The sequence below is a fragment of the Ahaetulla prasina genome, chromosome 1 (genome assembly GCF_028640845.1).
Source record: "Ahaetulla prasina isolate Xishuangbanna chromosome 1, ASM2864084v1, whole genome shotgun sequence".
Lineage (NCBI taxonomy): Eukaryota > Metazoa > Chordata > Lepidosauria > Squamata > Colubridae > Ahaetulla > Ahaetulla prasina.
In genome coordinates this window covers 95,832,862-95,860,422 of record NC_080539.1, presented here as the reverse complement: position 1 = coordinate 95,860,422, position 27,561 = coordinate 95,832,862, and the positions used below count along the sequence as shown (strand labels likewise).

General features: G+C 39.9%; 1 protein-coding gene across 1 annotated transcript in view; it reads right to left on the bottom strand.

The window, feature by feature from the left end:
- The window catches only part of SYNE1 (spectrin repeat containing nuclear envelope protein 1), a 363,177-nt gene extending 355,197 nt beyond the window's left edge, over positions 1 to 7,980 (bottom strand). The window contains exon 1 of the mRNA XM_058172424.1: positions 7,744 to 7,980. The gene's annotated coding sequence lies outside the window, so the exon portion shown is untranslated. The remainder of the gene's footprint in view (positions 1 to 7,743) is intronic.
- Between the last annotated feature and the right edge of the window lie 19,581 nt (positions 7,981 to 27,561).

Genomic DNA, 27,561 nt, shown 5'->3' with positions numbered 1-27,561 from the left:
TGGTCATAAGTCACTTTTTTCAGTGCCGTTGTAACTTTGACTGTTCACTAAATGAACTGTTATAAGTGGAGGACTACCTGTAATTTCGAGCAGGCACTGAACAAATGGATGTAATTTGAAAAACTACCTATATTTACAGATGAGCTGTTGATTGATTGTTAATTTTGTCAAGTTTATCCACTTTACTCAAGGGTATTAAGGGTCTTTCCCGCCTGCTATTAAGAGAGGGTCTTTCCCACCCACCTCCCTTCTGCCAATCAGCAGAAAACTATACTGGTATGAAATTGTTGACTTCTGTGCTAACTTCTATCCAACCTCCATTGTCACTGCTCAGCCCTGTTAGCAAAGCTGAACTGGTTAACACCTTATGGCTGGTTGAAAGAGTTTATGGAAGAGTTGAAAGGGCAGTGTTCATGTTAGATACTACATGTATATGCAGGGGTGTCAAACTGGCAGCCTGCGGGCTAAATGCGTCATACGCAGGCCATGCCCACCCCAGCTCCGCAAATGGGAAAAACGTTGCAAAACATCACATGACGGCAACGTGACATGGTGAGTTTGACACCCATGATTTATAACAAAACTACTAAGAACTTAAAACTAACTCACTTATTGGCTGGGGATAATATAAAGGGCAGAATATAAACCAACTCAGGATATGATTATGCCAAGATTAAGTACAAGTGGGCACAGAATTTAAATTTGGGACAAATAAGCATATTTCTAAGCAAAAGAAGATTCCTACACACAAATGTGTGGAAAAGATTTGTTATATAATATGAAAACCTATATTTATCTTAAAAGATAGAAACTAAATTATAATGGATAGATAAAGTTAAATAATATATAGAAGATACTATTCTAATCAAACGTTATGTTCATTTCAGCAATATAAAAAATTCAGCAAAATCAGCATGAAATAATAAATTTATATTTAGTCTTGTTTATATTACTTTATTTGATACAAATATAACTGTTTTTATAGGATTCTGCATATACATGTGGCCAACTTTGTATGATACAGGGACTCCTATAGTATTTTAAAGCTACTCGTAAGAAGAGTCACAGATAATTAGAATATCAGATGTACTGTCCACTAGTCCAACGCCTTGCAAAAATCTATTAAACCATCTCCAACAAAGAGGATTTTATCTCAGGGATTTCTTGAGTCAGCTGAAGTATTTAATTTCAACCCCTTTGATTTGTCTAGCCTTCGATTTCAAGAGAAAACAGGTCTACAACCTCTTGCATATGACATTTTCTATTTTACAAGTTAACCGTATCTCTTTTATAAAAGGGTATGTGGTTTTTTTTTGCATGATCTATAGCTCTTTGACAATTCTTCATAGGGCTTGGACCTATTCCTATTATGAATCTTTAGATTTTATATATCCCTTTTTAAAGTGTAATGCCCAGAAGAGGATTAATAATTAATAATTTAATAATGTATTGATTTTTATTTATTTATTCATCAAATATATATAGCTGTCCGTCTCACAAAAAACGACTGTGGGCAGTGCAAAATAATGGATACTACTCCATATGCTAAACCCTTTAAAATATATTGAAACTGTATGAGACAGCCACCTAATTCTTGAGATTTGTTATATAATACTAACATCTATATTTATCTTAAAACAAATACAAATAAGGCAACCGAGGAAATTATAAATTACTGCCCATTATCTAGACTCAGTGTTTTTGGTAGACTGCATTGAAGTGCATAACCCTTGTCAATTACTGTGTAATCCAATGGTTAGCTAAAACCCCTAGATCCCCTTCACAAGCCAGATTTCCCCAATCCTGTATTCATCTATTTGACTTTTCCTGCCACTTGATCTTACATCTAATATAACTGAGTATCATCCTGTTTGGATATGGTCCAATGTTCAAGACTGTAGGGGTCATTTTGAATCATGATTTTGTCCTCTAAAGAGTTAGAGCTTGGCATCATCTGCAAAATTCATAAATATTTTATCTTCTGGGTCATTTATAAAGTTGCTGAACCACACAGATTGATGGATCATTTACAAGTGCCTTTTGGGTATGTTTCAACCTACATTTATTCATCCTGTCCTCAAAAATATCATGAGATACTTTGTCAAACATTTTACAAGGAATCCTCATTTAACAATCACTTGAAGTTATGACAGTGCTGAATGAGCGGTTGTGATGGCTCCATCAGAAGCTGGTTTGTAGGAGAAGCTGGGACGAAGACCATCCGATGGGGGTTGCATGTCTCTCCAGAAACATCCCAGGAGCCCGGAGGCTGAGGACGATGGACTGCCAGGCCTGTCCGACATTGGGCGAAGTGGTTAACTAGATGGGGAGATGCCTGACCCAGTGAAAGCAGGTGATATATAATAGGATAAATGGCCTTCGTTACATCAAAAACTGTGACTGACTCAGTTTTTCCCCACAGATATATTGAATTTCAATGTGATATGGTTATTTTCCCCAAAGGAGCCTAATACCTTAGGTTCACTATCCAATAGAGTTTGATTGTTGTCATTTAAAAATCTGGTTTTTGAAATAAAATATAAATTTTATACACTCATGATGATTGAAAACCAGATTTTTTTTCTCTCTTAAAAAGTAGGCAGATTATTCTGGATGGACAGACTCTTGTATTGTTAATGGCTCTCAACTCTTTTACAAAGACAAAAATAGAGTCTATTCACAAGTTATATTCACCAAGCCCGATCCTGCATTTCTGGGATAAGATGGGATGCAAGTAATCAGTTATTACAATAATTGTGTTACACAATGCCCTTTGGACGCTTAAATTAAATGACTGAATGTTCCCAATATTAATTTAAAGCAATTATCTTCACTAGAATGGAAATTATGCTCATCATCACATGCAGAACATGAAAATGGACATCTGAGTTCACACAATATTTTTCTCCACTCATGTTTTCTTCTTGCCCTCAACAATCTGGAGATGAGAACAGGATGAGAACAAGGTGATCAAAAATATTAGCAGGTGTTTAAAAATAATGAAACGCAAAATATAGCTTACTTCGTTTATGAGTCACAGAGTAGGAAAGAGATATTTGGGCCATCAAATCTACCTCCTTCCATTCAATACAGGAATTCAAATTAAAGCATTACCGAAATGTCTTTCAGCCTCTCTTTGATCATATCTAATGAAGGAGAATTTATCACCACTCTAGGTAAACTGCTCTTTCAGTTAGGGTTTTTTGCTACCCTTCTCATGGAATCTGCCTTCCTATAATTTATGAACATTATTCCATTTCCCAGACTCTAGAACAGCCTTTCTCAACCATTTTATCCAGAGGAATCCAGGAAAAGAATTTTCAGTTCTCAGAGAAGCTCATGCATAAAAATATGAAAATCACAACACAGTTCACTTCTAACCTACACAATCCACATTTTTACAATGTTTACAACAGCAAAGCCGTAGGCCAGCAGCTGACTTGAGACCCATAAAATTCTTACCGCTGCATGGTGCATGAAGTTCAAAAAATGCTTAATTTTTTTCAACCCCTGTCTCGTGCAGAATCCCTAGCAACCTCTTATGACGCCTGCAGTATAAATTCCATGGAGCCCAGTTGAGGAAGATTACAGGTGGGCAATTAATTTTCTCAAGGGGCCACATGAAAAACTGGGGCTGTTGTGGAGGGCGGAATCAATAGGACTAACACATTACTGCAAAGATGCACAGGTACGCATGCAGATATATAAATTGGGGAAGAAAGAGCAGTCACCTTCAAAATAAAAGCAATGCTGTTGTATTGCCTGAATTCTATACACTTATTTCTAATTTCAGAGTGATACCATGTAGGGCAGATGGGAACAGCCGAAGGGCTGGATATGGCCCGAGGTCTTTATAATGCCCAGGTCTGCTCTAGAATAATGCAGAAACAGTCATGCCTTTTTTTCTTTGGTATGTCATCTTTTCATGTATTCAAAAAGTGCTATCATATCTCCCTGAAATTCTTTCCTCTGAAGGCTAAACATATCTAGCCCTTCAGTCTCAATTTCCATTCCTACTTGATAAGAAGAGGAGCATATAATGGCTTGTGGCATCATATCCTAAAGCAGTATCAAATCGCTGAAAATTGAGATAATCTAACTTGCTATCTATACATGTATCACTGCCTATCTTGACTATCTTTAGAAAAAGACCTTGCACACAATTGCACAAGCTGTAATTTTTAGCCCAAGAGCCAAAACACCATTACAAAGTGCTACTCTGTATATGGTTGGTGTCCAGACCTCTTGAGCACATGTTAATTCAGGACAAGACAATCATACTACTGTGCCAAACAAACACTAAATCCAAACCAACAACATTAGTTTTGGCACAGCATTAGTAAAAAAAAAAAAAAGAACTTCCTCCAACCATAATATAAAATCAAAGGAATGCTAAGAGCTTCATCATATTAAGAAGCCCATTTATTTTCTATTGCTACTCATTGATAATAATCTTCAAACCTTTATTTGTAATTTTTTTCCATATGTAATGAATATAAAACAATTTCTAGTGATAGAGCTATGTCAGAACAAAATATCAATACAAAAACTACTGTGGCAATCAGGTTTATTATAACATAAGCTTTTCTAAAGATGGAAATAAAGATTATGCCCTAACATTAAATGAGTCTCACACTCATGTGCTAGTCATGCACACATGACCAAACACACTCACATTCAGCAGTGTTAAAATTTTCTAGCAACCTGTTCAAGTGTTTAAGGTTACTAAAAATGAAAGTTTAAATTAACAAAAATATCATTTTATGTCCTTAAGCCTGATTACGTCTGAGTTTAATTGAAATTACATATGAGTAATAATGCACTAGTATTTTTCTCTGAATATATATTCAGAACTAAATACTAAATTCAAAGAAACACATGCAAGTAAATATATGACTGCACCCATAAATGGTAAACCTGCTATTGCAGCCTATTTGTCAGAATCAAATATGATTGATGCTGAAATGTATGGTAATAAGACAGAATGTGAGAATTATATGAATATAAAATTAATAGAGTAGCATAAGATAAATTTGTTTCTGGTACTTCGGAATTACATATCTTGAGATATCGGGTTAAACACAGTTACAGTAGTTACCTTTCAAACAGAAACTATTTTATTTTCCTTAACTAGGGCCCATATTATATCATCTTACATAATTTGCTAATACAAATAGTTGTTGACTTATAACAGTTCATTTAGTGACCCTTTGAAGTTACAATGGCCCTGAAAAAAGTGACGTATGACCATTTTTCACACTTACGACTGCTGCAGTATCCCCCATGGTCATGAGATGAAAATTTAGATGTTTGGCAACTGACTCATATTTATGACGGTTGCAGTGTCCCAAGATCATGCAATCACCTTTTGCAACCTTCTGAGAAGCAAAGTCAATGGGTAAGCCAGATGCATTTAACAACACTGTTACTCACTTACAGCTGCAGTGACTCATTCAACAACTGTGGCACGAGAGGTCATAAAATGGGGCAAAACTCGCTTAACAACTGTCTCACTTAGCAACAAAAATTTGGGGTCAATTGTGGATGTAAGTCAAGGATTACCTGTATCATGGAACTGAGTTAAAAAGACCGAATACATTTACTCTGAATTTGAGGGACCTCTTTCTGCCCCATCAGCCCAAAGTGGTTTAGGGAGAAAGGCATTCAGAAAAAAATATTCTTTTGTTCTTTTTTATCCTGCCCAACCCCAGAGAATGTTTGAAAGGAATTACATAAAAAGAGGTCAAAACTTTGCCTGTCTGTTTGACCATAAGAAAAGAATGGGATCTAGTTTGGTATGGTAAGTGAAGTCAACAAAAGGAAGACCAAGTTCAAAAATGAGCCAGATCTACCTGGAGGCTGTGGAGCAAAAAAATCTAGAAAACAGATTTCACAGTGCATCACTGTGGGAGAGGAAGCTGGCATTGGCACAGAATGTTGCTCACTGTTCCATTCTAAGCCCCTCCCTTCAGGTCACATGACCCTCAGGCAGAGCTACAGCTTGAAAAGAATTTCAGTAATCATGCTCTGCATGTTTTCCCTAATTTGTTCTTTTTTCTGTAAATGGCTTAAAACAGATTTTAGAGATAACCCAGTTCTAGTCCTGTTTTACTCCAAGGGCGGGATGGTCTCATCTTTTTTTCACAGAAGCAGCCCATATTCACACACCTATTTCCAAATAACTCTTCACAATCGCTTGTAGATATATTGCTACCACGATGAGGACTCAAAAGTTCTATTCCATTTATTATGCACACTAAAATAACCTATTTCTATTTTTCAATAGAAGCATTTTCTTATAATGCATACTTACTTCCAATGTTTATTGTTTGTTTGTTTGTTTGTTTGTTTGTGTGTGTGTATATATATATATATATATATATATATATATATCCCCCAATGAAATAAATAAATTTATTTATATTTATATATATATATATATATATCCCCAATGAAATAAGCATAGAGTTTATAAGAACATCAGCTTGCATTTTATTCAGGTGAAACTCCAATTTAAACATACCTATTCCTAAAGCCTACAAACTTTATTAATGGTTTAAATCTTAGGTAAGGATGGGTTTGTGATCTTCAAAAATATTTTGGAAATCTGTTAGGCCCTCTCCCTTATTTGGCAGATTTTCCTCTATTGGAAAATTATTGGATTAATTATAGATGCTGACTCATATTACTACTGTTTTGTGTTTTAATCATAACAAAACACTCTATTAGGTGTCTACAACCATATGTATAAAAATAAAAGTCACATAAACACTTTTGAAACTTTAAAAATTCCTGGAAATGTATTTAAGTTGTTTTATAGGTGAAGCTAATTATACAGTTACAACCATCTGAATAAGATATTACATGTTGTAGCAATCTATAGATAAAAGAGTTTTTTAAGTATTAATTGATAAAAAATGTTTCATAGGATCCTCTGACCAAAATAAACTTAACTTCCAGAGACAACCTCCTACAAAGCTAAACTGCATTAAATGGATTGGTCATTGACTTCTCAAAGGCAAGTAGCTCAACAATTTATCTGATGTCAGTTACTATGTCCGCTTAAATGTGAATATGCATTACTACCGGTAGTTCCATCCAGTACCAATCTAACACTTCTTGTTGAAACTGTGTTGAAGATGCTACAAATTCAATAGTCATTTAATAAAACTAAAATAAACTGGGGGGGGGGAGAGTGAGTCAGTTCTTCCTCAGCAAAAGTTGTCCTGTTTTCAGTTACAGGAGTTGAATACCAAGATTCAGAATTACAGGTGCATCTACTGTGCAAACTGCCCATCTTGACAATCTTCCTGCCCTCCTTCAATTGAGGCTTTTTTTAAAGGTTTTTTTTAACTCAATCTGGAACCCAACATTCCCACACTCCGGATTTAGCTTTACAACCCAATTAAGTCAATCATCTTTAAATAAATCATTCCCCCCCCCATCATTCCCTTAGCCGTTAGCCAAGTCATCTCGGCTCCAAGTATACCATGGGCTCAACTGCTTTGGGGATCGCCGGAGCAGCGACAGATTTCGTTTTGGAGGTGCAGCATCTATCACCCCGCAGGCGTGCACATTTTTAACTGCAACTGGCTCCTTTTAACTCCGGAAATGCCCAAGGCGTGCTGTACCTGCCTGCCCCAATTCAAGCTCCTCTCTCTCCTTTCACGGACATGACAGCGCAGAAAGCAGAAGCATCGCCTGCAAGCAAGGCAGGCGGACCAGAAACCGCGTCGCCCGTACCTTCTTCGCGTTCCGGGGCGGCCGGCGACGGTGCAGTCCCTCGCCGCCTTTCCAAAAACTGTCCTTCTTCAAAACGACACACGCCTGACCCCACAACCTCAACCCCGCTTGAATCTCCCAGAGCTCCGGAGCGGCCGGAAAGCCACGACAGGTTCCCTGGTTACCGAGGGCAACAATCCCACCCCAGCGACAGCCACGTACACGCACACACACACATATACACATACATACAAACGAAACCCCAGACGCGCACGCAGCCACCGAGAGAGGTATGGCACTACTGCACCTAGCAGCGAACGGGTCTCGGGAAGCCCCGCCTCTTTCTCGCCTCCCTTAGCGGAGCACGCAGGGCTCTTCTTCCTTCAGCGGCTGGCTTTTTTTTTTTTTAAACTCCCTGGTCGGGAGGGGGGCTAGAAAGGAAGGCGGGCAGGCAGAAAAGAGAGCAGGTGCGTGCGCCTCTACTAGGACGGCGTGGGGGTGGCGTATGTGGGGGGGGGGAGAGAGGGAGAGCGTCGAACTCGACGGCCTCTCCGAGATAAGGCTGAGCAGAGATGCTGCGCCAGAGCCAGGCCCGGAAGGGTCTGGGCGGGCGAGTGGGCACGCGCTGTGCCTTCCTAGGGCGCGAGGCGGGCTCGGGGCGCCCTATTTGAGTCCGAGGATCCGAGCACGCGCCTGCCCGGGGAAGTCTGCCTGTGGCAATACATCGCCAGCCAGGAATGCCCATTAGGGCATTTGTGGCCCGCCGGGCGCCGGTTCCCACTCTCTTTTCCCACCCCATCCCTGTTCTCCCTCTCTCCCCTCCCCCTTTCTCTCCCTGTCCACCCTCTCTCTCCCTTCCCCCGCGTCTCTTCCCCTCCGCAGAAATATTCCCCAGCCTTCTCTTTAATGGAGCGGTTTAGCTGCAGCGCTTACAGCAGCCCAATTTGTAGCCAGGGCGAGCGTGTAACGTTTCTGAGGGGAAAGGATTATATGTATACGTATATGTATATATACATATATATGTATATGTGTATATATTAGGGGGGCGGAGGAGGAAGAAGAGCCTCCATTTTTTTTATACAAGGACAGAGAGCCTCTTGCATGACGGAGCTAGATCGAAGAGGGGCGAGTTACGGCTTGGGTAGCAAACGTGCGCCTCGCTTTCCGAACGGCCACCCAAAAGAGGAACCTCTGCAAAAAAAAAACAACGATTCATTTTTTCCACTTGCACTTGAAATGTCAGATGCCACATCAGATACTTTCACTTGGCGTGGCATCTTAAGTATCACTTAGGTTTATAGGTAGACTTGGCGATGCTGTCCCCAAGTCTGGCTCTCATGAAACTTACACAGGCAGTCTTTGATTTACCATCGTGATTGGGACCAGAATTTCCATTGGTAAGGAAGGGCGAGCCTCACCTGCTTTTAACGACCTTTTTTTTTTCTTCCCCATGGTTGGTAAGTGACTCCTTTCAGTTGTTAAGTGACTCACACAGTTAAGCAAATCTGGCTTCCTCCATTGACTTTGTCAGAAGCCAGCTGGGAAGGTTACAAATGGTGATCCTGGGACACTGCAGCCACATGACCCTGGGATACTGCAGCCATCGTAAATAAATGCTAGTTGCCAAGCACCTGAATTTTGATCATGTAACTGAGGAGGTTGCAACTCTCCTCTAAGTGCAAGGACCAGTTGACAGCCACTTTTTTCATTGCCAATGTAATTTTGAATGGTCACTAAACAGAATAGAATAGAATAGAATTTTTTATTGGCCGAGTGTGATTGGACACACAAGGAATTTGTCTTGGTGCATATGCTCTCAGTGTGCATAAAAGAAAAGATACGTTCATCAAAAATCATAAGGTTCAACACTTAATGATAGTCATAGGTTACAAATAAGCAATCAGGAAACAATATCAATATAAATCGTAAGGATACAAGCAACAAAGTTACAGTCATACTGTACTGTACTGTACATACATACACACATAAGTGGAAGGAGATGGGTGATGCGAATGATGAGAAGATTAATAGTAGTGCAGATTTAGTAAATAGTTTGACGGTGCTGAGGGAATTATTTGTTTAGCAGAGTGATGGCATTATGGAAGAAACTGTTCTTGTGTCTAGTTGTTCTGGTGTGCAATGCTCTTTAGCGTCGTGTTGAGGGTTGGAGTTGAAACAGTTTATCTCCAGAAAGTGATGATATGATGATGATAAATCGAGGATCCACTGTTCAGCCTTACCCTTCTGAAATCCTTTCCCCCTCTGATTTTGTTTGTTTTGCATTTTCTATTTTTTTCTATAAAACTTGTTAAGATAAACATATATATTTATTGGTAATGGAACTGTTCTGCAGATTGTTGTGTTTTGATATCTTTCATACGACACATGTTTTTGCAAAACTTGATAAAAAGGTCATTTAAAAAAAAATTGTGTTTTTCAATAAAGTACTTCAGCCACAGAGTCACTCATTGGTGATTTTAAAACTATACTACTATACTGGAATTTGCTTTATTAGTAGTTATTAGGAAAATTTGAGAGTACTTCTTGCTGTAGCTAGATTAGAGATGCCTTACTATGAACATCGTCTAAAACAGTATCCCTCAACTCATCCTTGTAGTTTTATAGGCAGCTATACAGAAATAGTTACCACTCTGTTCTGGAATTTTCAACCAAGTACTAACCAGGGCAAATCCTGCTTGGTCTCCCAGTCCTAACAATTTCCCATTCTGATAGGGTCAACCGGATGTTGCCATCTGCAGGATCCGACCCAGTTTGGTAAGACCCAAATGTTTGGTTACAACTATCTTCATCATCCTCAACCTGGCCATTACTGAACTAGAATATTAGTTCTGCACCATCTTTACCAATATGAGCAATCTAAAACATCATTCCATTTGAGTTTTTTACTGGGAAGCAGAGGAGGGAGTAAGCCACTAAATTTATTTATTTATTTATTTATTTATTTGATTTTTATACCGCCCTTCTCCCGAAGGACTCAGGGCAGTGTACAGGCAAGATAAAACAATACAATATACAGATTAAAATACCATTTAAAAAACTTATTTAAATTAGCCTAAAATTAAAAATTTCCATACTAAAAACCCCGTTTAAAAATTGATAAAATTTCACATTAAATCTAATTTAAGCCAGCCCCGCGCGGATAAAGAAATGTGTCTTCAGTTCGCGACGGAATGTCCGAAGGTCAGGTATTTGACGTAAACCCGGGGGAAGCTCGTTCCAGAGTGTGGCGCCCCACAGAGAAGGCCCTTCCTGGGGCCGCCAGCCGGCATTGTTTGGCGGACGGCACCCTGAGAAGTCCCTCTCTATGGGAGCGTATGGGTCGGTGGGAGGCATGTGGTAGCAGCAGGCGGTCCCGTAAGTACCCAGGTCCTAAGCCATGGAGCGCTTTAAAGGTCATAACCAACACCTTAAAGTGCACTCGGAAGGCCACAGGCAGCCAGTGCAGCCTGCGCAGGATCGGTGTTACATGGGAGCTACGTGTAGCTCCCTCTACCACCCGCGCAGCTGCATTCTGGACTAACTGAAGCCTCCGAGTGCACTTCAAGGGGAGCCCCATGTAATCCAAGCGAGAGGTAACGAGCGCATGAGTGACTGTGCATAAGGCATCCCGATCAAGGAAGGGGCGCAACTGCCGAACCAGGCGAACCTGGTGGAAGGCCCTCCTGGAGACGGCCGTCAAATGATCTTCAAACGACAGCCGATCATCCAGGAGGACACCTAAGTTGCGCACCCTATCCTTTGGGGCCAATAACTCGCCTCCAACAGCCAGCCGCGGCTGCAGCTGACTGAATCGGGGTGCCGGCATCCACAGCCACTCCGTCTTGGAGGGATTAAGCTTGAGCCTGTTTCTCCCCATCCAGACCCGTACGGCTTCCAAACACCGGGACAGCACTTCAACAACTTCATTGGGGTGGTCCGGGGTGGAAAAGTACAGCTGGGTGTCATCAGCGTACTGCTGGTATCTCACCCCGAAACCACTGATGATCTCACCCAACGGCTTCATGTAGATGTTGAACAGAAGGGGCGAGAGAATCGACCCCTGAGGGACCCCACAAGTGAGGCCCCTCGCGGTCGACCTCTGCCCCCCTGTCAACACCGTCTGCGACCGGTCGGAGAGATAGGAGGAGAACCACCGATATACGGTGCCTCCCACTCCCAATCCCCCCAACTGGCGCAGCAAGATACCATGGTCGATGGTATCGAACGCCGCTGAGAGGTCTAATAGGACCAGGGCAGAGGAATAACCCCTGTCCCTAGCCCTCCAGAGATCATCCACCAATGCGACCAAAGCTGTCTCCGTGCTGTATCCGGGTCGGAAGCCGGACTGGAACGGGTCTAGATAGACATCTTCATCCAGGTATTGGGGTAGCTGTCGCCACGGCACTCTCTACAACCTTCGCAACAAAGCGAAGGTTGGAGACTGGACGATAATTACCCAAAATAGCTGGGTCCAGGAGGGCTTCTTAAGGAGGGTCTCACCACCGCCTCTTTCAAGGCGGCAGGAAAACCCTTCCAACAAAGAAGCGTTGATAATCCTCTGGAGCCAGCCTCGTGTCACCGCCTGAGTGGCCAGTACCAGCCAGGAAGGGCACGGGTCCAGTAAACATGTCGTGCCGTGAAGCCTCCCCAACAACCTGTCCACGTCCTCGGGAGCCACAGGGTCAAACTCATCCCAAATGGGCTCAACAAGACGTGCCTCCTCTCCCTCGCTTGGATCATCCCAAATTCGGTCCAGACCGTCCCTCAGCTAAACTCCTCGGCTCGTCCCTGCAAAGGGTCATCCCGCACCTCCTGATGTAGGAGAGAGCGGGTCACCTGAAACAGGGTGGCCGGGCGGTTATCTGCCGACGCAATGAGGGTGGAGGTGTAGGAATGCCTCGCTTCCCTCATTGCCACTAGGTAGGTCCTAGAATAGGACCTAACTAGTGTCCGATCAGCTTCGGAGCGACTGGACCTCCAGGTGCTCTCCAGGCGTCTTCTCCGGCGTTTCATCTCCCTCAGCCCCTCGGAGAACCAAGGGGCCGGTCGAGATCTACGCCGGGTCAGAGGCCGCAAAGGCGCGACACGGTCCAAGGCCCCGGCCGCGGCCTGTTCCCAGGCCACGACCAGTTCCTCAGTCGTGCCGTGGGCCAGTTCCTCAGGGAATGGCCCAAGCTCCGTCAGGAACCTCTCGGGGTCCATCAGGCGCCTGGGACGGAACCACCATGTAGGTTCCGTCTCCCTGCGGTGATGAATGGCGGTTCGGAAGTCTAGGCGAAGGAGAAAATGATCCGACCATGACATTGGTTCTGTTACTAAATCATCTAATACCAGATCATTTAACCACTGTCCAGAGATATAAATCAGATCCAGTGTGCCTCCCCCCGTGTGCGTAGGGCCATCATTTACTCGAATCAGGTCCAAGGCCGTCATGGAAGCCAAGAACTCCCGAGCTGCCGTCGATGACAAGCCGACTGATGGCAGGTTAAAATCCCCCATGACTATAAGTCTGAGGGTCTCAACCGCCACAGCAGCAAGTACCTCCAACAGCTCAGGCAGGGCTGTGGTCACGCAGCAAGGAGCCAGGTACGCGATCACCAAGCCCAACTGATTCCTATAGCCCCACTGCACATAGAGGGATTCACAGCCGGCAATCTGAGGAACAGTGGTCTCCCTCGGCTCTAGATCCTCCTTAATAACAACCGCCACCCCCCCACCCCTGCCTTGGACCCTCGGCTGATGAAATGCTCGGAAACCTGGAGGGCACATCTCAACAAGGGGGACCCCCCCCTCTGGGCCCAACCAGGTTTCCGTAATGCCCATAAGGTCCGCGGACTCCCCCTGAATAAGATCGCAAATCAGGGGAGCCTTATTAACCATGGACCGGGCATTATATAACATCAGCCGAAGATCCAAGCTCTGAGGATCATGGCCACCCGAGGAAAGGGTAGGGACTGAGGGGCTGGAGCACGCGATCGCTTTCAGACATCGAATGCGTGCTCCCACAACTCGGTACGGCCCCTCCCCCCCGCCATATCTGCCTCTCCCACTTACCGTACAGATCGAACATCCCTCTAAACCTGGAACGTCCTCCCCCCCTGCCTTCAGACAAGATGGAATAGTGTCGCGAACTAGCACAAGGGCTGGATCCCTCCCCGACGGGTTCTCACCCCCACCCGTCAAATCCTTCCCCCCCCTTAAAAAACCCTTATTTAAAAAACGATTTAAAAAACCCCACAGATTCTTCTTCCTCGCATAAGAATAAGAGAAGTTGTCAACATTGGAAAGGGATAGTATTGTTTGTCTTGAAAAAGACAGTGATTTGGTATCTTTGGAGGTCTTCTAGTCCAACCCCACTGCTCAAGCTGGAGACCCTATACCAATGGGTCAGCAACCCACGGCTCCAGAGCCGCATGTGGCTTTTTAACCCTCTGCTGTGCCTCCCTTCTTTCATCCCTCTGCTGTGGAGAGAAGTGGCCACTGCCACTGCTGTTGCCCATTGCTCTGACAGCATCTTGTGCAGCACAGTGAAATTGAGCACACTTCACAGTGGGGGAGACAGGGTCCTCTCCTCCTGGAGCCCATTATGACACAGAGCTACAATGTGACCCTGCCACACTCTCCCATGGCAACAGCAGTGGCGTTGGCCGCAGTGCAGAGCAGGCCAGTGTCTCTGGATGAACAGCAGGTTGCGCTTCCAGCACCAACAAAGGTTGGAAGTAGCCGCCTGCCATTTCCTACTGCAATCTGTCGGGCACAGAGATACAGATTCGGCTCAATTCAGTTCCATCTGCTCCCAAAACTGCCTTGCCCAGTTTTGCAAGGATTCAGCGGACGCTGCCTTGGTGATGGGGTCTCATCCTGTACTTTGCCTGCCAAGTGTCTTCAGAGGCACCTGGGGACTATATTTTCCAGCCACTTTGGTCCGAGTGGCAGGATGACTATGTGCCCCTGTGTGAGTGTGCTGCTGCTTGGGATGATGCTTCTCTGAAGTGCATGTGGCGATCTAAGGCGGCAACCTCAAGGTCCTGTGATGTAACACCCTGACAGTCACTCCTTTTGCAATGCAACGTTTATTTTTGTATCTTTCCAGAGACAGAGAGAATGTGGCCGAAATTCCTGTAGGCTTATTCCCTGGGAAGTGGGAGGGAGGGAGGGAGAGAGAGATGGAGAGAAAGAGGGAGGAGGAGAGAGAGACGAGGGGGAGAGGGAGGGACAAAGGTGTGAACAACACACCCGAGGCCAGGTGTGATAAGAGGTGGCTGGAAGGGTAGGGGTGAGGCAGGGCTGGGTGGAGCAAATAATTTAACAACCATTTCTCTGCCTTAATGAGTGGCTGGATAGGCATGGCTGGGAGGTCATGTGACTAGGTAGGAATGAGTGATGTTGAGTTGATCATGCCCAGCCAGTCACACCGGTTGTTAAATTATTGGCTCCCAGTGTTTTCTGTGGGAAATGGGTCCAAATAGCTCTTTGAGTGCTTCAGGTTGCAGACCCTTTTTACTCTTACCATTTCAGACAAATGGTTGTCCAATCTCTTCTTTAAAAAATCTCCAGTGTTGAAGCACCCACTGTCTGGCTCGCTCTCAGCTTCAGTGGATGAGATAGCATTACTCTGGAAGTAGCAGCAGTGTGACTTGAAGGTTGTAATAGACTTACCCAGCTACTGCTGAATAAGATGAAGACTTGTTTATTTAGGGGGAAAACTGCTCAGCTTTGGTTCTCCTGGACAATGAAGCCCTGCTTGGCAATATCAAGCTGCAGTCCCTGTAAGCTCCCAGATAGATTACTGAAATATGGCATACATGGAGTGACTTTTGAAATCACCCAAAAGCTGCAATTAGTCATCTGCACTTATTGCAGTTAAGAGCCCCTCTTCAGACATAACGCTACTGCCGAGGCTTCTACATTAGGCTACCAGTAGTGCTGTTTGTTTGTTTTTAAATTACACATTGTTTGTTTCAAATTACACATTGCTTGGCACCAGGCCACTTACAGTATTTCAGATAAATCTTGCTTGTGCAGTAGATGGCTCTTGAATGTGGTTATTTAAGTTTTCCCTTCCTCCCCCCCCCATCTAAAAGAAAGCAGGTGACTCTTTTTTTAAAAAAAATCCAATAATATTCACTTTATAGCTACCTACCACAAATCCATATGGCAACATTACTGTTGACTTTTGGAAAACTTTACAGCTGCTGTAAAACAGCTGCTCAGAAAGACTTTTTTTAAAAAAAAAAATGTGTTATCAATATTTATTTATTTGGTTTTATTAATCCTGCCTTTATTGTTATTTATAAATAACTCAAGGCAGTAAATATACCTAATATTTCTTCCTCCTTTCCTTTTCTCCACAACAACCTTTCAATTTGCCTGAGAGAAAGTGACTGGCTGAAAGTCACAATAAGTTTTTCTAGTTGAAATTTAAGATATAATTTGATTATTTTTAGGATTATTATCTATCCATTTTATATTTCTGTTACCTTTATTTTAACTTTATTTAGTTAAAATAAAGTTAACCATTACTTTATTTGGATATTGATTTATGATTTATACATAATTGCTATATTATGTAATTATTAATAAATATACATGCATCCTTTTTTTTAAAGTCACCAATGTGCTGGTGTTGCCTTTGATTTTTGACCCTGAAGTTCATATTTTTAAAAAGAGGGACTTGGAAAAGTCATCTCCTCCCCACCCCCCAGCTCCCTCTGTCAGAAAGGAAATTTATTCCATTGATAGAGGGTAATCATTGATTTGTGGATTCATAGCAGTGGTGGGTTTCTACCGGTTTGACCCAGTTCGGGCGAACTGGTAGCGATGGCGGGAAGCTCCACCCACCCGCACATCATCATGGACACTCTGAGAATGCACAGAAGGTTCTGCGTATGCACAGAAGCATGCGCTCACAGCTCCGAACCGGTAGTGAAGGTAAATAAAAGCCACTATTGATTCATAGCCTTTGTAACATTTAGTTGGTGGATAAACATCCCTATTGTTTGGGGATCTAGTATTAACTGAATAAGTATTTAAAGTGTTAGATCTGAGTTCTGTGGAATTCCACTTGCATTCTTAGAAGCTGGTGAGCAGAAGTATTTGCCAATTTCTCATTCCATTTGTACCTCTCTCTGTTTCCTCAACATTGAAAATGAAGCTCAAATAGTTTGGCCACCTAATGAGAAGAGAGGACTCAATGAAAAAGACCCTGATGTTGGGAAAGGCTGAAGGCAAAAGGAGGCAATGAGATGGTTAGATAGTGTCATAGAGACAATGAACATGAATTTGGGCAAACTCTGGGACAGGGAGTCATGAAGAACCGGACGCAACCTAGCAACTGAACAACATGCCTCTCAAAAAGTAGCTCCAGAAGGCTAGAAGATATTGTAGAAGATTATGAGGCAGATGCTAAGAAATTTTAATGAGATTCCAAGGGTTCTTTTTTCTACAAGTGGAAGGAGTTATGAATATAAATCAAAATTTCAGCCATTGTGGCCAAACAATGAATAGTAGATATTAAACCAGGAGTCCCCAATCTCTGGACCACAGCCCACTAGTGGGTTACAGACTTTTTGGAACTGGACTGCGCAAGCAATGGGTGAGTGCTCACACACGGCTTCATTGGCATGAGTGGCAGATACTTGTGCTCATGTGCAAAGCTCCATTGGTGGAAGCAGTGCAGGTGTGCACATGCCAAATGGAGCTTTGCACACTCGCATTCACGCCTACCATTCACACACAGAATAGCAATGGCACTTAGACTTATATACTGCTTCATAGTACTTTACAGCGCTCTCTAAGCGGTTTTACAGAGTTAGCATATTGCCCCTAACAATCTGGATCCTCATTTTACCAACCTCGAAGGATAGAAGGCTGAGTCAATCTGAATCATCCCCTCTCCCCACTCCATGCCAGGCCACCAAGCCAGAAAGATTAGGGACAGCTGTATTAAGCCATATGCGGAAATAATATCTTTGATACGCCAATTTGTTCAAATATAATAAAACCTGTTTAATAACTGATTAAACATTATTGAATCATTTGTAATCCATAGCTAAATATTCTTCAGCACTTCAGTCTTCCACTACTGGCAGTTAAGTAGTCTTCAAATTATGTATCCGTGTGCTACTGATGGACACTGAAGACTAAGTTATTAATTACTCCAGTACATATCGTTTTGTTCTTTTTGTCCAGAATGCTTTAATTGTAGATTAAGCAACTCTTAATTATTTTCTGCTAAAAATTATTCACAGTTCTGTAGGTTATGAGGACAACAGTTTCTTTGTCCAGTATTTACATAACGTTGAACTATCTTTTCAGCGGAGACCATTTCATTCCTCTCTTTTAACAATCAGTCAAGCTTTGGAGAAAGAAGCTGTAATAATGGGTGATTAGTGACAGGTGGAAATGTATACAAGACCTAAAAATAAAACACTAATCTCTTTTCTCTGGCTTTTGCTTATGCGTGGAAGCAAGAAAATGTATTTTTATTGTTTTCTTTATCATATTTCACTACAGTATTTGTGACAAATAGCATAATTTCCAAATTGCTGTATATTTCACTGGCTGTATTTACATAACATAATTTGACCCAATTAGCCACTCCTCCAATTAAAAAACTCACATGCACGTATTAGAAATGCACAATCTCTGGCAATCCAATCAGCTGGGCAATTTCTAAGCCTTCCCAAGCATCATAACTAATCTTGCAATGTTGCCACTTCCCTGGGTTCCCATTCCTTTTGGCAGAATGTTTTGCTGAAATGGAAAATCTATGATAACCTCATAGTGGTTACCACTATGGACGGAGTGACTGAGTTTATCAATCCTTTTCATCCTCTTTTCCATGCTGCATATTACCACAGAATTGTAAAAATAAAATAAAATAAAACCAAGCATTCTTAATGAAGGCCCATTTTGTAGTGCCTGAAACATTTTATTCTTATTTTGAAGAGAGTACGGGCAGTCAGTTATCTGAGAAATCGTATATTTTTATTATATAGATGATACGGAAGTAATTATTTTAATTCCAAACAATCCTGAAGCTACATGTAACTCCTCTGGATTCAGTGTTCATTAGCTGAGTAGGTGAGATAAGACAAGACAAGATGATAGGCATGTAAATTTAATTCAAAATTTGTGTGTTTTAGTAGAGAACCTATCAACTATATTGAGGAGCACTTGACTCAAGACCTGAGTCCATAATTCACTAAAATAATGTACATTTCCTATGCACTGGACATTTTCCAGTCTTGCTTTTTATGCAGTGCCCATATTGATAGGCCACATCAGCTGGAAGATTTAATGATATGCAATAACAGTACAGGTAGTCCTTGACTTACGACCACAATTGAGTCCCAAATTTCTATGATTAAGTGAGACATTTGTTAAGTGAATTTTTGTCCCATTTTACAACTTTTCTTGCCACAATTGTTAAGTGAATCACTGCAATTGTTAAATTAGTGACATAGTTGTTAAATAATCTGGCTTTCTCGTTGATTTTGCTTATCCGAAGGATGCAAAAGGAGATCACATGACCCTGGGACACCGCAACTGCCATAAACATAAACAGTTGCCAAGCATTTTGAATTTTGATCAGGGATGCTATAACAGTTGTAAATGTAAAAAACAGCCGTAACTCACTTTTTTCAATTCTGTTGTAAATTTGAACGGTCACTAAACAAACTGTTGGAAGTCAAAGACTACTTGTAAATACTATAGAAGTAAGTGAGTTAAGTCTATGTAAACCTGGCACAGACCCAGATTAAATTAATAGTACAATTTCACTTTGAAGAAGATCCCCATGCTGCACTAACCACAAGGGATTCTTGAGAAATCATACGAGTTTTTCCAGTACCTGGTCTTCTGTTGAATGTTGCATTATGTTGATTATTCTAAGGAAGTTTGCAAAAGGAAGTGGTTGATTTCATAGTGCCTTGATTGCAAACACAATGATGTTTGCCCTTAGGCAAATATCTTACATTTCCATATTTTCTTCAGAAAAATAAATATGGATTTGATTTCATGTTCAGAATGGTTAATGGAGTACTTAATTCTGTTCATTGTGACAGTTTTGCACATTGAGATAGATCAGGCATGTTTCTCATTTTTTTTTTCAGAAACATCATAACATTCAGGTAAGATACATTAATTTTCCCTTTAAAACATATCATTTTATAGTTGCCCAAAAGAGGATACAGACTGTACATGAAGTCTAGAACCAAGTTTTATTGAAATAGACAATCTTAATAGAATCTTGCAAGTCTGATTGCATTTTTCATCCTTTCCCTCTTACATCTCAATGAGTCAGAGAGCAGCCAATCATTTACAACAGTGGTGGTCAACCTGGTCCCTACCACCCACTAGTGGGCGTTCCAGTTTTCATGGTGGGCAGTAGGGGTTTTGTCCGATACTGAAGCAGTTTCCTTTTTTTTAATTTAATTGACTTTTAATTTTTTTTTCATAGCATTATTTAAAAACATTTTCATTAGGTTTTTATAAAATTCCCCATGACAATTTAAATTTCTGAAAATATCCTATTTGTATCGCCCGCGCATAAGTTTAGTTCACGTTACGTAAGTGAAAGTAAATGGCGCTATAGTGCGACTGCAAACAAAAGAGCCTCATCCCAGAATAGGTCGCGCATCTCCCCCTACACCACCCAGCTGAAACAGACAAGCAGAGCTGGTAGCCGGCGCCCCTCCCAAACCTAATCCACGATGTGCGAGAGACATGCGCAGATGACGATACACGGCGCATTACTGTGGAACCGGTGGGCGGTTAGAACATTTTACTACTAACAGAGATACAAAAGTGGGCGGTAGGTATAAAAAGGTTGACTACTCCTGATTTACAACAACAACAACAATCTTTATACTATTACTCAGGGCTTAAGGAATGCTTCTACCCTTTTTAAAAAATATATCTATTTCTAAATATTTCCCTCAAATCATCTCCATTGTTCTCTGCACACAGGTGCAAAAGAGAAATGGAAAAATTAGGCTGTGGTTTGAAATGTTTTAGTTTTCATTCTTGCATTTCATTTGCGATATTCTAAGCTAACATTTTAATCTCTCTCACACACATACAAATATATGTATTGCTTTTGCTTTTGTTGTTTGTAGGTTTTAATCCTATGTTCAATGCATGGAGTTGCAATTGCAAGATGGCTATAAAAATCAATATAAATAACAGTAAATAATTCACAGAAAAAATGATAGTGGTGGCTGGCTGTAAATAACATGTTTTGCACTGTATACCTCACATTACCAGATAAACCATATGTAGCAAGTCATCAACTGAAATATCAGCTGTTCCAAAATATGTAAAAAAATGTCCTGCACTGAAGGTCATTATTCTTGAATCTTAAAAGGAAAAATGGCAATATATTGCCACCTTCTGGACAATAGTGAAGTCATTATATAACAACCCTACTTAGGAATTGAAATTACTTGAAAATAAATCCAAGTGGACATTTTATTTTTTAGTTATTTGTTGATTAAATTTATATGCCACCCACCTCCCCTACAAGGGGACTCTGGGTGGCTTACAGTTATAAATTTGATTTGAAGTAAATATTCTAAAAACCCAATGGAAGAAAATGCCACCGCATATTGATGATAGACTATTGATTTGTTGAAATAGAGCTCTTGTTATTATTAGTTCCATCTCAACTACCAATAATAATTCGTGGTCTCATCCCCAAATCCCCAAAACTTTAACTTAAAACTGTCTACTGTTGACCTCACCCCATTCCTAAGAGGTCTTTAAGAGGCGTGCATAAGAGCACCAGCGTGCCTACCGTTCCTGTCCTAATGTTTCCTTTAGTTTATGCTTTCAGTTTATGCTTATATATATTATTTAATATGTATTTGACAAAATAAATAAATAAATAAATAATTTGTTTGACTCGATACAGGCTGATGATTCTCTCATATAAACATTTTGTCTTTTAAACAAAATTCAGTTATCATACCTGCTTGATATTTGGAATGCTTACACCTACAATAGTCATTGTAGAAATGACAATTGCTCAAAATAACTTCACATTTTGTCACAAAACAACAAGTTACCAGTATTAGTTACTTTATTTTTTAAAAAAAGCGGGGGAGGTGTTAAGGTTGGGTACCTCAAAATTTCCTATACCAGTTTTTTATACAATTGAAATTATTTACCTAATTTACTGATCAGTTTCATCCCATTCCAGTAGACCAAAAAAAAAAAAAAGAGGGGGGAAGATTGGGTTTTCTTACACAGAATGGAACATCATTCTCAGTATTTTTCCAGCAAAACAAAAAGGAGGAGTCATTTTGGAAATCTGAATTGAGTTTCAACTTGATCAAGAAATCTTTGGATTCTTCAGATGATTATTCTTAACAGTGAAGAACATTCTTGATCATAATCACTATAACACAAAGAAAAGGAATCAGTGCTAACAGCAGTGGTAATAGACATAGTAGTGTCAATTGACAACAACATCAAGGACTATGAGAAGATGGGGAAGTATCAGGGTTTGAAAATGGAGCTAAAGAAGATAGCAATAGCACTTAAGGCTTATATACAGCTTACATACCGCTTATATACCGTTCATAGTGCTTTACAGCCCTCTCTAAGCAGTTCACAGAGTCAGCATATTGCTCCCAACAATCATGTCCTCATTTTACTGGCCTCAGAAGGATGGAAGGCTGAGTCAACCTTGAGCTGGTCAGGATTGAACTATGAGCAGAGTTAGTCTGCAATACTGCACTTTAACCACTGCACTGCCATGGCTCAAAAAAAAAGATCTGAGATTGAAGAAGACACATACCACTAGTAGCAGTGGTGAGATTTGAACCGATTTGCTACCAGTTCACTGGCTGCACATATCCTGTGTGCAAAGCATGCGCCAAGCACACACTGTGCATGTGTATGTGCACCAAACTTGTATTGCATGTGCAGTGCGCACCAAACGTGCACTGTGTGTTTAAAAAGTTACCTGTTCGGCCAAACTGGTAATTAGCTACCAGTTTGGTCAAATTGGTATTTAAAAAAAGCTACGACCCAACAATCAGCTGTGCTGCGTGGTTTAGTTTTGCTAGAAAGCAGGATTTCCTGTTTTCTAGCAAAGCTCAACCTTATGGCACAGCTGATCCCCCCCCTTGCTGTTCTACTTACATTCCCAAGCCTCCTTTTGGTGCATGCTGCGCGCAGATGCATGCACAGTATGCACGAAAAGGAGGCTTGGGAAGGTAAGTAGAAGAGCAAGTGGGGGGATCAACTGTGCTGCGCAGTTTAGCTTTGCTAGAAAGCAGAATTTCCTGCTTTCTTAGCAAAGCTAAATCGCGTGGCACAGCTGATCATCAGATCATAGGGCTTTTTTAACTACCAGTTTGACTTTTTTTTACTAGTGGTTTACCTGAACTGGTAGTTTTTATCACTACCGGTTCCCCTGAACTGGAGCAAACTGGTAGCATTTCACCCCGACTAGTAGGGGTTAGAAGGATTTTTTTAATGGTATGATTACTCTTGCGTGATGTGTCTTTCATGTATGCTGTCCTAATTAGGTCTTTTGAATAAATAGTATAACAATTTTTGTAAATAATCTAGTTTTGGGACGGTGCTTTCAGAGGCCAAGTAAATTCTAATCCTGTTTTGTTAAAAGTCAGAGTTTAAAAGAAATTTAGGGTAATAGATTGCTTCGGAAATAATTTAGAAAAGGCAATTCATTCTAAGTGGAAGTGCAAAAGTAGCATGTGTTTTTTTTTGTGACTGCAGAAAAAGATGTGGCTGCTTCAAAGAGTTACAGATAAGTGTTATATTGGAATCCAAAGCACTTTTTGAATTATTTCTAAAATGCTGCATAGCCATTTGGAAACTGGGAGTAGCACAACTCAGGAAAACTGTCAAAGTCTGACATACAGAGGTGAAAACTATTGCTCAGTGTACCGAGCAGAGCAGGAAGCTAGTTCTTACTACATATAACAGAAGATTCAGAAATTTCATCCTTCAAACAAACTGTAATAATTTGATGAGTTTTTCCAAGTGTCTGATGAAAGCACCAGGGGTGAAATGCACAATAATTCACATTTTATTAATTCATTATCTATTTAATAATTTCCAAATATGTATAATTTTATTTACAAGTTTATTCGCTTATGTTATTGTTTCAGTTTTAATAATTAATTTTATTTATTCAATTGCTAATGATTTTTGGAAAAGTGAGAAATTGAGATTGAATGTTGATACTCTAGCTGCAGCACTTGCCGTAAAATTCAATATGAAGGATATTTCTTGTTCAGCTATTTACAATATATGGTTAGAAGATGATACATTGACAAAAAATATTCATTCAATGGAAAAGTGCTCATTTAAATACTTAATAGGCATGTAAACATAATTACAATATTAAATGTTATTGTTACAAATGTTTTTATTATGCATTTACCATATTATAGTGTATTCTGTATTATTGTTGCAATGAATAAAATGTTTTTTATTTACGATATTTTTTTTCTTCAATTTATTTGTGTCCTCCTTCTTATTGTAAAAAAGTTGATCATCTTATTCGTAGCCATGTAGCATAACCCTCCAATCTCTCTACCTTCCCTCCATTTATCCATATCCGCTATATTTAATTATTTATGCAGTGGAATCTGGCAGCTAATCTATGTCTGTAATTGTGAAATTCAGAGAAATGGAGTTCAGAAAGTGGAGAGACTTCTTCAGTTCTGTCTGCCTGTAGGTAAAATAAATACATCGACTTTCATCACACTGGTGGAAGATGGTAACACAAATAGCTTTGCAGTTCTGAGTTAGTAAAGCATGTCTTGGAAAACAGGAATCTATTTTTTTGTAGTCAAAGATTTAAATAATAGAATTTCACTACTAGCTGAACTGTAGTCCAGTGGTTTTAGGCCGCAGCAGTGTTTCTCAGCCCTGATGACTTTAGGATGCGTGGACTCCCAGTATTCCCCAGCCAGCCAAGGATGAGAAACCCTGGGTTGCAGAATGACTTTAAAATAAAGATCACTTGATGGGCTTGCTTTGTAAGTCACTGAAATGAACGCCAAGAATCCCAGGAAACCTGTGCTTCCTGGGTTGCCTTAACATCTGACAGCTTTCTTTGACTGCATCAAGACAAGTTCACTTTAACAAGAATTAATCAATCTTTAAAAGGACAATTTAAATATTTTTACTCTCTTCATCTATCTAATAACCAAGGAAACTCACTCAGAAAGCTCCAGTATCTAAATTACAAAAATCACAAAACAATAACTATTAACTATTTTTATATTTATTTATTTATTTATTTTGTCACAACAGTATATATAAGCATAAGCATGAAAGTAACTATATAATATATAAGCATATATATAAGTATGTAATAACTGTATTAATTGGATATAATGAAAGACTATTTAGTCAATAACTACTTAATTCATTAAACCAATACTCATGTTAATAAATGCAACAGTAAAATAATAATCAAGCAAACACACAAGCATACATACACAAACTTATTGTCACCCCCAGCAGAGAACAATAAAAGTGTACTTCAGAATAACACTAAGATTTTTGTATCTGCTTAACTAAAAATTCACGGTGCAACTATTGTTGTACGCCAGAAGATGCCACTCTTGGTACAATTTCCATTGTACCTCCTCTACACTAAATTTAAAATGGAAATACAATAATGACATTAGTTTGTTATACACACATTTACAGACCAGTACATTTGGTTCTTCTGATTTGTTTGCAGATTTGATGTCCCCACTTACCAATAGCCATTTGATGCTGATCTCTCTTAACTATTCATTTCAATTGCCTCACTTGTTTTATTTAAAAAGATTGAAAATTAATAAGTTTTTGTTTTATTTTATAGCATACAAAAATTCCAATTTCAATTGAACAGTGTATTGTCTGGGTACAAATCATTTTAGGAAATAATAATCAAAGTGTTTACAACAATATTAATTGTATTAATATTAATTATATTAATGTTAATAGCAATAATATTCATACTATTTGTTTAAATAAGTTAACATATCTTCCTTATATCACTGATCCTTCCATATATTTCCCTGTTTCTAGCTCCTGTTTTTGTCAGTTAACCGTTGATAAAATAAATCCCAAGTCAAAAAGTATTCAGTTTCTTTCTTTTCCTTAACTGTAAGTGTTAACATATCCATTTCTGCACATTCTAATATTTTTCTAATCACATCTTCGTCTAGTGGGATTTCTTCACATTTCCATTGTTGTACAAATACTATTCTCACTGCAGTCAATACATGTGAAATCAAATATACATTCCTCTTGTTGTACTTGTCTAATAAAATGCCCAGCAAAAAGATTGAACATTAATAATGTGATCAGTTGGAGCAACTGGCAACTGAGAAAGAGACAATGCATGTAAAGGAAAATCCATACGATTATTAGTAAAGATGGTAGTAGTTTCCATAAATATGTGCCTGTTTCAAAAGTGCTTTTTCAAGAGGCAACTGGATTTTCTGTTTTTTCTTTGAAGACATTTTGCTTCTCACCCAAGAAGCTTCTTCAGTTCCATCATCCTTCCACTCCCACCATCTGGTCAGAGCTGAAGAAGCTTCTTGGATGAGAAGCGAAATGTCTTCAAAGAAAGTCTAATTGCCTCTTGGAAAAAAGTGCCTATGCAACAACCATGACCTGGATGACTCAGAATCTCCATAGATATGCTTCATGGAAGGAGCTAACAAAAATACTATTGTCTACCATGTATCTTTTTTATTAATGGAATAATCATTATTAAAGGAAAGACATAAAGTGAAAAAGGGTACTTTTGATCTTATCTAGGAACCTGGGTTGGTCTGTAGACCAGACCAGCATTTCTCAGATTTTGATTTTTATTTAGAAAGAAGCAAAATGCCCTAAGAGCACTAAGCTCTGATTCTTAGTATTAAACAACAGTTTAACATTTTCTAATTGTTGGTTAATGTTTCTAAATGTTAGCTTACTCAGCTTTGTTTTCTCCTCATAAAGAGATGGAAGAGAAACATGAGTTCTGATGAAGAAAGACTTAGTATTTGCAAGCTTTCACATATATTACTTATACTTTTGCAAAAGTAGTCTTCAGTTTATACCTGTTGAGTAAAGAAATGTGAGACAAGAAGTAAATAATAAATAATCAGTGAATATTTCTAATAAGTTTTAGAGCTTCTTAGCCTTGTATCTATACTTCTTTCCTGCAAAGTAGGCTTTCTAATGTTTGAATGTTCAGTTTTTTTAAAATTATGGTTGTAAATTTAATTGCATTATAAATTGAATTTTAGTGCTCAGTGAACCTTTTTTTAGTGCCAGCTGTTGATGGAAAAATGAGGTAAATAAATACATTAGTAAATAATGCACATGAAATGATTTTGTGTTTATTTTTAATTAAAATATTATGTAAGTTGGAATATTTTGAAGCTGATCTCAACCCTCAAGAGGGGACTTACATAATTAATATCAAAATAAAATACACCAGCACTTAAACTGTCCTATTACAACAGTTAGAAAAAACAAAGCAAAACAAAATTAACAAGAAGAGCTATTATATTAGGGACCCAATCTAAAGCACAAGACAAGGAAAATGCAATCAAAAATACGGTAAGCCCAACACCAGACAAAGTTTTAAAATGGCTCCATCGTCATGAAGAAAATAGTAAGTCCCATGTGTCCTTTTGATGATTTCAGAATGCAGGATGAACCGCTCCATTTATAGAAATATTCTGGAGAAGGGATGGAAACCTTTCTGCTTCTCTTAGAGATGAGCTGGATCCAACAACAAGCTGAACACAAAAGATTGAGATACTGTTCACACTTGAAACACTGACTAGCCAAGGAAATGAC